The sequence below is a fragment of the Ananas comosus genome, linkage group 6 (genome assembly GCF_001540865.1).
Source record: "Ananas comosus cultivar F153 linkage group 6, ASM154086v1, whole genome shotgun sequence".
Classification (NCBI taxonomy): domain Eukaryota; kingdom Viridiplantae; phylum Streptophyta; class Magnoliopsida; order Poales; family Bromeliaceae; genus Ananas; species Ananas comosus.
The window spans coordinates 7,064,905-7,076,013 of NC_033626.1; positions in this window are offsets into that span (position 1 = coordinate 7,064,905).

Sequence of the window (11,109 nt, forward strand, 5' to 3'; positions counted from 1 at the left end):
TCATGCCCCGGATTATAACGTTCTCCGGGCTGGCCAACAGATCCGCCGTACACATAAAAATTTTTCGTGTATACGAAGCGATAGCCATACCTGCAACAGATAGGAGCTACAACAAAAGTACAGAGCTGCTAAAACTGAAACATATATATAAGTAAAATGCCCACTGTACATACAAGTATCAAAGCACCATCATCTCTCAGAGCGAAAACTAAAAACCACTGTATGTATATGGCACAACCAAAACTATCTCTGATAGGAACTCCTCTAGTATGGTGACCGGGTAGACAGGGATCTAGTTTGCGACTCTCTTACCTTGATCAGAAACAACAGCAGTAGCAACAGTCGAAGGCTCTACAAGAAAAAGTGGCAACAATGGGTGTGAGAACTACTACAAAAATAGAGTAATCCTCAGTGGGTACCGTCACCGACCCCAATGGCCCACCCACGAAGTCTACAAAGTGGGTAATAAGCAGATAGGTAAATAAGCTGGAAAAAACTCTACAGCTAAATGCCACTATATTATCGCTATCCAAATCATACTCTTTGAAAACATAAGAAATGCATCACTAGCTACCAATCAGCCACAACTGACCCAATCTCAAGGAACCGCCAACTGGCCAGTCCAGCCTATACCCAAACTACACCACACACCACCCACGGGGTGGCCGGCCCAAGAAAATTGCCCAAACAGGATTGCTACGACATCAACGCAAGAAAAGCTTCACTCCGGAGCGGCATTCGTGGAAGCGGCCCAATCGAGTATACAAGTGTGTCTCTGTCGAGCTCAATCAGCCTCACACAGGCTATAGTCAATACAAATGGGTCTAACTGGTCTAACAACCAAGGCTCACGTGCCTTCGGCACAATCTAGTACCACATGCAAGAATCTGGGTCCACCATCAGCCCCGACGATACCCGACAGTACAAAACAGCCTAACTCTACTGTAAAAACGGGCTCAGCCCCTCAGCACGAGCGTAATCCCAACCCACACTAATCCAAGTATCCACAATGCACTAACAGCGGTGATACAAAAGAAAAGTCAGCTCCTGAAGCTAAATCTGATAACTTTTTGAAAGGTGGCAGGTGTAGGTTTAGTAAGTTTTCTCCTAAGTCATGTCCCAATTTAGCAGATAATAATCATCATCAATTTGCTAAGCATGCTCCAAAACTTAGATTTCATCTATAACATGCAAATCTACAGTTTGAGCTATAAACAGGATGATTATAAATAAAACTACACATGCTGGGGTTTCATATATTTAGGAGGCATTCCGAAGGCTTTGGACAACATCAACCCACCCCAAATGCTCGTCCAACACCGGCTAGAAATCGATAGGAGAAACCCCGCACCGGATCAGCCTCAAACGGAAATAAATCAAGGTGCAAGAACAATCCTCCAAGGAGAAGAAGAATAAAAATGAGATCGATCCTCAAATTCCTATAGAACTGGGGAATGAAAGCTAGAGAGAGAAAGAGGAGAAGCCTACCTATTTTCTCTAAGCTCCTACACTAATAAACTAGCTGGGGGTCGGTTGGGGATAAACCCAACAGCAAAAATTACGAAAAGACCCCTCACAAACTCAATCTGCAGCATTGAGTACCGGTACTCAATTTGGGTAACTGTACCCGGCACTCAAACAGCTAAAACCCACGCGCTAGAGTACTGGCTCTGACACAGTGTATCGGCACTAACCCGATGCAGTACCGGTACCCAATTTCAGTATCGGTGCTCCACTCAGGTACCGCTACTCAACACTCAAAACCTGCAGTTTACAGATTTCAGTGTCAGAACTCCAATCTCGCACTGTGCCGAGTCCGTTTTTGCGTCCATTTCACGCCAAACGACTCAAACTCGTCCCGACACTCTATAGATGTGTCGACAAGCCACAGTTACCACAATCAATCCGACAGCTAAACCCCAGGGACACTACACAAACAGCTCAATAGACCCCTTTCTTTAATTAAAGTTATTAATTACACAATCGTTTCAATCGTATATATTGTATATAGTATTATAAAGCTTCAAAACAAACAAGCCTTCTTTTAGAAGTATTTCACAATGTTTTTGGTGATATTGGTAGATGCTATTTGGACCATTCCTTTTTTATCCATGCCAACATTTCTTATAGAAGTTATTAGATCGGCAATAGTGTCCCTACCCATGACCAACTAGAATTTTAGGTTCTTCCTAATTATGATATAATCAACATGTTTTCTTTTTTAAGACTGAGAATCAGGAGCCACTTTAGACCGAGCCAATGTCAATCTTGCTGAAACTACAAGCCAAGGAAAGACTACTAGCTAATTCAACTTGAGCAATTCTTAGCTAAACAAGAGAAATGGCATCTTTCCTAAGCTAAGTCAGACTGCTTCACAAAAAAAAAAAAAGGAAAAAAAAAGAGTATTCTAACATGTTAAAAACATGATAAAAATTAAAATTTAGCTCAATCTATTCTTCATTGTCATGTTTAATTATTAAAATAAAAAAAATAATTTTGTTTATATTTTGAAATCTTACAGAGTTATGTACATGACTTCTAATCAAAAAGACTGTACAATTAGTAAGTTCACTTGATGAGAGGAGCTTATTGAACTATTTGTTGAAGCTTAAGACAAGTAATTGTCAAAATTAAAAGTTTGGCACGTATTTGTAAAAGAGCTAAAGCTCTGAGTTCTCTATATATTTTGTTAAGTCTCGTGTGTTGGCAAGTTTCGTGAATTGAGTTGAAGTCTTGAAGGGTTCGGAGCGTATCGTCGAAGATTGAAGAATTCAAGACTTCGAAGAAAGCTGAAATATCTCACGACGTGAATCACGATACTCGGGTAAAGTTTTAATTCATGTTATGATGATTCATGCTTAGTTATAGGTATTAGAATTAGAAAATTAAAGTTTAGTGGATTAGAAAGTGCGTCGGAACTTTGCGAAACCCGAAACTGTACAAAATCAGGAAAAAGGCAAAGTATACGAGTACAACCATCAACCTGTACCAGTACAAAGTGTGTTCTGGTACAACCATCGACATGTAACCGGTTTCAGTTTTTCGTTGGTTTTCTGTTCCGTCATCGTGTAACCGGTAACACCTTAAAAATATACCGATACACAATGTAAATTTCGAAAAACTTTCTAATCCGACTCCAATTGATTCTAAAGTCTATAAATAAGCTATTGGGGTTCTCTAACTCATCAAGCATCATGCAAATATATGTTTGAGAAACCCTAGAGGCTAGGATTTCGTCTAAAACCTATTTTCTACAAAATAGCCTCTTTTAGGTCAATTCGAGATATCGTAATTCGAGATCTTAATGTCGAATTGATCTAAGACTTCGCTTAAATTTGGTCTCTGGTTCTTCATCAATATTCTAAGTGAAGGATCACCACAGCATGATATTTTTCATGGACGGCGTCGTGGATTCGGCGTGATCAAGGCGGTTCGTGGATTCGGATCGTGCGCTCGTGGATTCGAGTAGCATTCGTGGATTCGGACGTGTGCGAGGTGTTTGTGGATTCGAACGTGAAGGCGTGGACAACTTGGAGGATTGCGCGAGATTCATAGAAGGTTAAGAGAGGTTGAGTCTGTGGAGTCGGTAATCACCTTGTAATCTTTTCTCTTAGTGAATTATTTTTTTCGCATGTTGGTCTCGTAGGTTTTTCTCCAAGTTGGAGTTTCTCACGTAAATCTCAGTGTGATTTTATTTTTCGCATTTAATTTTTATCGCATTGAGATTTGAGATTTTTGGCTTTTACACCTATTCACCCCCCTCTAGGTGTTTGATACAATCTAGATAAATCATTGGGCTCCTTAAAACTTACATATTTTACTTTTTTTACATTTTCTATGCTTTAATATATTATCCCTGCCACTTGGACTATGACTCTTTTGCATGCGTGCACTCCCGTAATTGCATACTCTTATGTTTCCTTTGTTGCAGCATGAATTGGACATTTTTAGTTTTATTTTTGTTTTTCAAAAGCCTTCAACATATATAAGTTTAAAATTTAAATTTAATATGAATCTTATGAAAGTGTGGCCGCCTAAATTCGAATAGAGGGGTTTGAGTCACTACAACAATAATTAAAGTTTGAGAACCTAAGTGTCATGTGCGTCACAATTTGGGGACCAAAAGTGTAATTTAGGTTTTTTTATAATAATTTTCAAAAGTTCTTTACGCATGTGTTGCTTTGCACATCATAGTTATTTTGTTTGGAATTAATCACGTATTGAATTTGAATTCTATTATTAAATTTTAATTATAATAATTTAGTCGCTGAAATTTTCTCTTTGCGTAACATTTTCAACCTTACTCTTAGTCAATGATATATAAATATTTGCACGACTGCGATAATTTGTTTCGCGAAAATCAAAACATTGAGTGCAAATTGAGATTGGAAAACTTTTAAGGAGTCAATTAGCAGAATTGAAAATTTGAAACCGTAATTGAATTTATGACTATGCTTCTAAGGACTAAGTTTTTGCAGTTGAAATTTTGAGGACAAGACTAAAATCAAGGTTGAAATTTTGGACTAATTAAACAACTTTTTTTTTTTTATATTTTTTTTGTTTGGTGGTGTATTGAACAAGAGCTTCTTACCAGGCCAAGGACATGTTTGGGTTCTGTTTGTTTGCGCTGCTTGTACTCAAGTTGGGTTGCTGGAATTGTTTTCGACGAGCAATGTAGCGTGTGAGCGAGCATTGCGCAGAAGTGATCGATGTACTGTTGATGGATTGAGAGTGGTGGTTTAGAAGAGTGCTCTGTTTCTACCAGCACTTTGTGGGATCAGCATTTCGATGAGAATCAAGGATAAAAAGGCTATTAGTATTAGATGTGACCTACGTGATTTATTCAAGACGATCTATAAAAACGCAGTAGGTCTATTTAAATCGATCTATAAAGATACGATAAATATATATAGTCCAGCTATAGCGCTTGTAAAAGCACCAAGCACTTGGTGCTTGTAAGTTTTTTACCGTTAGATCTATTTCTCGAATCATTTTCAACCATTAGATTATTCTATTCAACCAACCACCCACTCAACCCTAGGGGGCCCACATCATCCTAACCGCATATCTCTTAATTCAATAGCTAAAAATCTACAAGCACTAATAACTTGGTACTTTTAAAAGCATAGAAGCTCAATTATATATATATATATATATATAAAGAAGAATTAAACAAATTTTGAATTAAAATATAGATTCACAGTAGATATTCTCTGGTTGGCAAAAATTTGGATAAGTACAAATTTTTTTTTGTTGTAGAAATAAAGAGAAATTAAGAGTTTGTTTAATTCTGCTATTATTTTATGCAAGGAAAGAGGAATCAATTTTTTTTCCGCCAAAAAATGGGTCTGTCGACAAACCGAAATTTGAAATACGTGCTTATATATATATATATATATATAGAGTCCGGCTATGGTGCTTGTAAAAGTACCAAGCATTTGGTGCTTGTAAATTTTTTACCGTTAGATCTCTGCCTTTGATCATTTTTACCCGTTAGATTATACTATTCAACCAACCATCCACTCAACCATAGGGGGCCCACATCATCCTAACCACACATCTTTTAATCCAAGAGCTGAAAACTTACAAGCATCAGTGACTTGGTACTTTTAAAAGCATAGGAACTCAATTCTATATATATATATATATATAGAGAGAGAGAGAGAGAGAGAGAGAAAGAGAGAGAGAGAGAGAGAGAGAGAGATTAATAGTTATGTTTTGATGCACCTATTATGCTAATTTGCACACAGATATATATATACATTCTGAAAATAAACATATAATTAAGAAAGAAATAGTATATTGCAAAAGGAAATAAACATACATATATAATAATAATAATAATAATAATAATAATAATAATAATAATAATAATAATTAAGAAAGAAATAGTATTCTGCAAAAGGAAGTAAATAGTTAGGAACAAGAAATTCTTAGAGACTGAAAAAAAAACACATATTAGAAACAGGAAATTACAGAAAATTAAGCAATTCTCAACAGTTCCCACATAGCCAGGTGAAAGACACAAATTAACACAAAAGGAAATAATTAGCCAAAGGAAATTAAGCATGGGTGGTATCTGATAACTTTTCTTCTTGGATGTAGAGCTATTTAGAGAGAGAGAGAGAGAGAGAGAGAGAGAGAGAGAGNATATATATATATACATACATATATATATATATACATACATATATATATATATATATTGATTTATAATTTTCTTTATAGAGTGATTTATTCTTGAAGAAGTCTATATTAAAATCATATATAACATTTGGTATTTGTCTTATATGATTTTTATTCTGCTCGTTTACTAATTTATATGATTATAAAATACTGTGTTTAGATTAATATTTTACGATGCAATTTTTATGTTATTATTCTAAACATACATGAAGTCATTATAAAAATTAGAGTATGGTATATAGATTTCATACAGTTTATAAATTTGAGTCACATAAGATTGTTAAGAAAATTATTTTGGACTTTTATTCTTTTCTGCTGCGTTTTAAAACAACATGAAATTTTTAGTTCATTCAATATCATATAAAGATTAATGTGAGATTAACTATGTTTAGAAATAGCCACAGCATCCTAGCTAGTCATAATATATATATGATCACTTACGGTATTTTTTATAAGATGATATTGAATTAAGGTTAACCCGAAAATTCATATGGATTGCTAATTTAATTTTAAAGGTCATTAAGTGTCAAATAAGATTATTTGTATTTTTTATTATACTTAGTAGTAACCACAACATCCTATAAATAATGAAAAATATATAAGAATTTACTGATATTGAATTAAAATTTGACTATTTATTGCAGTCAAAAAAAAAAAATTTCTGAATTTTGATCGAAATAAGATAGCGGATTGAATTTCTAGATAGCGATTTTTTTTATGCCCACAGATATAGAAATTTCTTTATATAGAAATTAGTTTTCGACTAGTCTTATTATTAAAGTAGATAAATTCTATGCGTGTAGCATTTCTGCCTACAGGAAGATAGAATTTATCTAATCGAAAAATTATTATTTTATAGTAGACAATAAAGTTCTATATTTTCTTTGTTTTTGCAGCTTCTTGCTCTACTGTATTTTTTAATGATATTTCTCGCATCCCTATACTTTCTGGGGACAACTACTCTGATTGGAAAGAAAGTATTTCTTTTATTTTGGGCTATATGGATTTAGATTTGGCTCTACGCGTTGAGCAACCGCCTAAGGTAGTGGGGCCATTGACTCCACAGCAGGAATCCGCGCAGGAAAAGTGGGAGCGATCCAACCGCTTAAGTTTGATGCTTATAAAGTTTAGATATCAAAAAGCATAAGGGGATCAATTCCAGAATGTGATAAAGCTAAGGATTATCTAAAGGCCATTGAGGAGCAGTTTATCAGTTCCAATAAAATTTTAGCGAGCACGCTGATAAAGCGACTTTTAGGCATCAAGTACAATCAAGCCAAAGGTGTGTGCGAGCATATCATAGAGATGTGGAATATAGCAACTCAACTAAAGGCTTTAAAAGTTGAGATCTCCGACACCTTCTTACTCCATCTAATTCTAAACTCACTACCGTCTGAGTTTGATCCTTTTAAAATCTCCTATAACATACATAAGGATGAATGGTCAATAAATGAATTATTGACCATGTGTGTTCAAGAAGAGAAAAGACTTAAGCAGGAAAAGCCGAAAATTATAACATAATCTGTTAATCTGGTGACTCAGCACAAAATAGGAAAGAACAAGGGTGCCTCTAATTACAAGAAGTCGGCTCAGTTGCCAATAAAGAATTCTGGCAAGAAAGATCAATGCTGTTTCTGTAAAAAGAAATGGCACATGAAAAGAGACTGCTTGAAATATAAAGCTTGGCTCAAGAAGAAAGGTATTGAAACTATCTATATTTGTTATGAATCTCATTTAGTTAATGTTCCTAAAAACGTATGGTGGATTGACTCTGGCAATACTGTACATATCTCAAATACCATGCAGGATTTTCACAACCTAAAGATGTTGAAGCCAAATGAAAGGATTTTAATTAGCGGAGAAGAAAGTAAATCTCAAGTTGAAGCTGTAGAAAATTTCGTTTTAGAACTTAGTTGTCACGCCCCGGGACCGGCGGAGGCCCTCCCGGTAGCGTGCCCAGACCCGCCATATGTCTACACATATAAGGCGTCTACAAGAAAAGCGGAAGTAAAAGCAAGAGATGGAACAAATAAAAGAAGTGAAATAACAAGCAACTAATGATATCAGAGCGAGTAAAGTTCTAACATCTATACTAATAGTAATAGAACATAACTAATACATAAAAGTAGACATAAGTTATACAGTATTAGCCTCTAATACAAAAATGGTGGTCTCTAGTACACGGGCAAAAGCTCTCAACCTCTCCAAAATAAAATACAACGAGAGGTAGACCACCTAGCAAGTCGTCCTCGTAGGAAGCTAGCTCGAAGCAACTCCCTTCCCGCGGTCCCTGGCCTCACCCTGAGTGGAAGGCTCTGAAAAACATCGAGAAAAAGAGGGCGTGAGAACTATAATTTATAGTTCCCAGTGGGCAATTACTGACCTCAGCTCATGCTCCACTAGGCCCTCAAAATAATGGGTAAGCAACGATAACAATAATGATAAGCAAAAGGACTGTAAATAAACTGCTGAAAGAAACACAATATGAATGCTAGTAACTACTGTGTCTCAAAATAACATATGTCAACCAAAATTACATCTATTCTATCCCCTTAATCAATTAAGTCCAAATTGGCACTAGTTTAAATAGTTAACGTCTTTGTCAATGCATGATGTAGTGTTCTATCAAATGGCAACCAAGTATACTACATGTCTCACACACTTCTAAAGCATGTAAATGTAATCCAAACTACTAAGTCTATCTAGTAGTTGATGCATTCCACTCTCAAACCGGTCGATTTCCATTGCAATTAGGACCCTGACCAAGTAGTCCAGCTTTGTGCCGTCCCCCCCCCTAAGGCCTGTGGTAAAGTCCAACGATCCTATCTCTTGGAACTGGTCTGTCCCACTCGAGCCGAGACCGTAGGCTTCCACATAGCCTGGCACGAGCGAAACATAGCTCCAATAGCCAACTCGAAGTGCCGGCGTGGGGAGCGACGCCCCACAAGCATGGCAATGAGCACAAATGGCATAACAAGCAAAGTCACTGTGCATCAAGTACTTCAATCGCTCGCCCATCGTCTCCTAACAGGCGTATTGTCCACTTAGCATCCCCGAAGATATAGTTCAATTGAGTCATGAAGTGCAAGATCCGAACACAGCACGTTGCTTAGTGCCCCTCTATACATTAGCTCCACAACTGTCATGTTTCATTCAAATTAACATTAACGCTCGCTAATTTCCCCGGCCCCAATGCCTCTTTCATGACATTTGCCAATTCCAACATATCCTCTAAATCTCTAAGTGCCTCTCTAAGGCTTCCAATTAATCCTAATGTCCACAACCGTATATAGTATTAATGCATGAAAGCAAGGTTCGTTTCCATAATAGGATTGTAGATTTCCAAGTTCAACTAGAATTGCGCCTACGGGCACACTATGCATCTCTCTACTGATACTAGAGGTCCAAAATTTACTACACAATGACCTAATACATGTTAAGCATTCTACAAATTCATATAAGATACATTAACATGGAAATGCATCGATTTTCTATTTTACGAAACATATTTGCCCATATATGACATTTTCAATATCAAGGCTTAGGTCAAACCTCACCGAAGTCCGTCGCCGTAGGTCCTCGATTCGCCTAAACAAAGTTGTCGGCCCAGCGTCCCAAATACCCTATAAAGTAAATCAGCGAAGAGATACGGAGGGCATTACGACAATCCATGAGATAAACATTAACCTAGATGCAAAAATAGCCCAAATTTACCTCAAGAATAAGAATCTCCTCCCAAAGCTCTGCAAAAGAGAGCTAGAACGCCTTTCCAATCCAACCTTGATGGGGAGAAAGGTTCTAAACCAATCGATCTACCCTCAAAAGCCCTAGATCAAAAAGCCCCCAAAAATAAGCCCTAATATCCATTCTACGGGTTCATGCTCCCAAAAATCACAAAAACAAAAATTTAGAGAGGGATAATACTCGTACAGACCTGCGAAGGCTTTCAATCGAAGCCCAAAAGCCCCTAGGGTTGAAGTTGGTCCACCACCAAGCCCTACAAGCAAGCTCCAAGCCTGCAAAGGTGGGGAAAGAGGAGAAGGGTTGCAGCCCCAAGCTCCCCAGCTAGTCTCCCCTCTTCTTCCTCCTTCTCCTTCTTCTCTCTCTCTCTAGATGTTGTGGGGAGAGTGTGGAGAAAGCCCCGTGGAAGAGAGGGAAATGGCTAATAAACCATCTAAGTAACAAAATCCAGTGAGGCCCTCCCAACAAATCCCCACCAAATTGCAATCAGCCCCCGAACTGGGCATTTCGCTGCCAGAGGGACGGCGTCTCTCCTTCCCAGCAGGACCGGTCCTCGTTCTGCGACTACCCGCCCGCCCCTGAAGTATCCGCCCCGCACGCGATGCGCTGCTACATCAGCCTCCGCGACAATGGCCCCTAGGCCGACCCTCCAAATAGCCGCGTCACCCCGCCACTCGCGCAGGCGCGCTGACGGACCTCCGGTCTCAGCTCAGAAAAAAACACGTTCGGGAACCGTCTTCTCCTGCGCGAGCGACCGTCTCTCACTGTCGAAGACGCGTTCGGGAAGCCGGTCTCGCCTGCTAGGGACCGGTGCCTCAGTCCGCCTCAAACACTGCTCACTGAGGGGACCTGCGTCTCTCCTTCCACCAGGGACCGTCCAGAGAGTAAAATCTCAGACTTGTCCAAAGTTCCAGATTTCTGAACTTTTCGGGTCGGCGGAACATTTTACCAACGCCTCTCACCCAAGTGTGAAAAGGCTCGAAATACACACCAAACACTCGAGACCTCGGCAATTTGCAAAGCTCGCCAAGTGTGTTACATTCACCCTAGCTAGAAAAGAGTGTTCGTCGGAAACTCAAAAAGGACAAATACCTCAAGCCTGCCACTGAAAAAGATGGGGATAAGTCGCTCCCGTATCCCATCCAGCTGCTCCAGTGGGCCTCGCGCTCGTCGTGGTGCTCC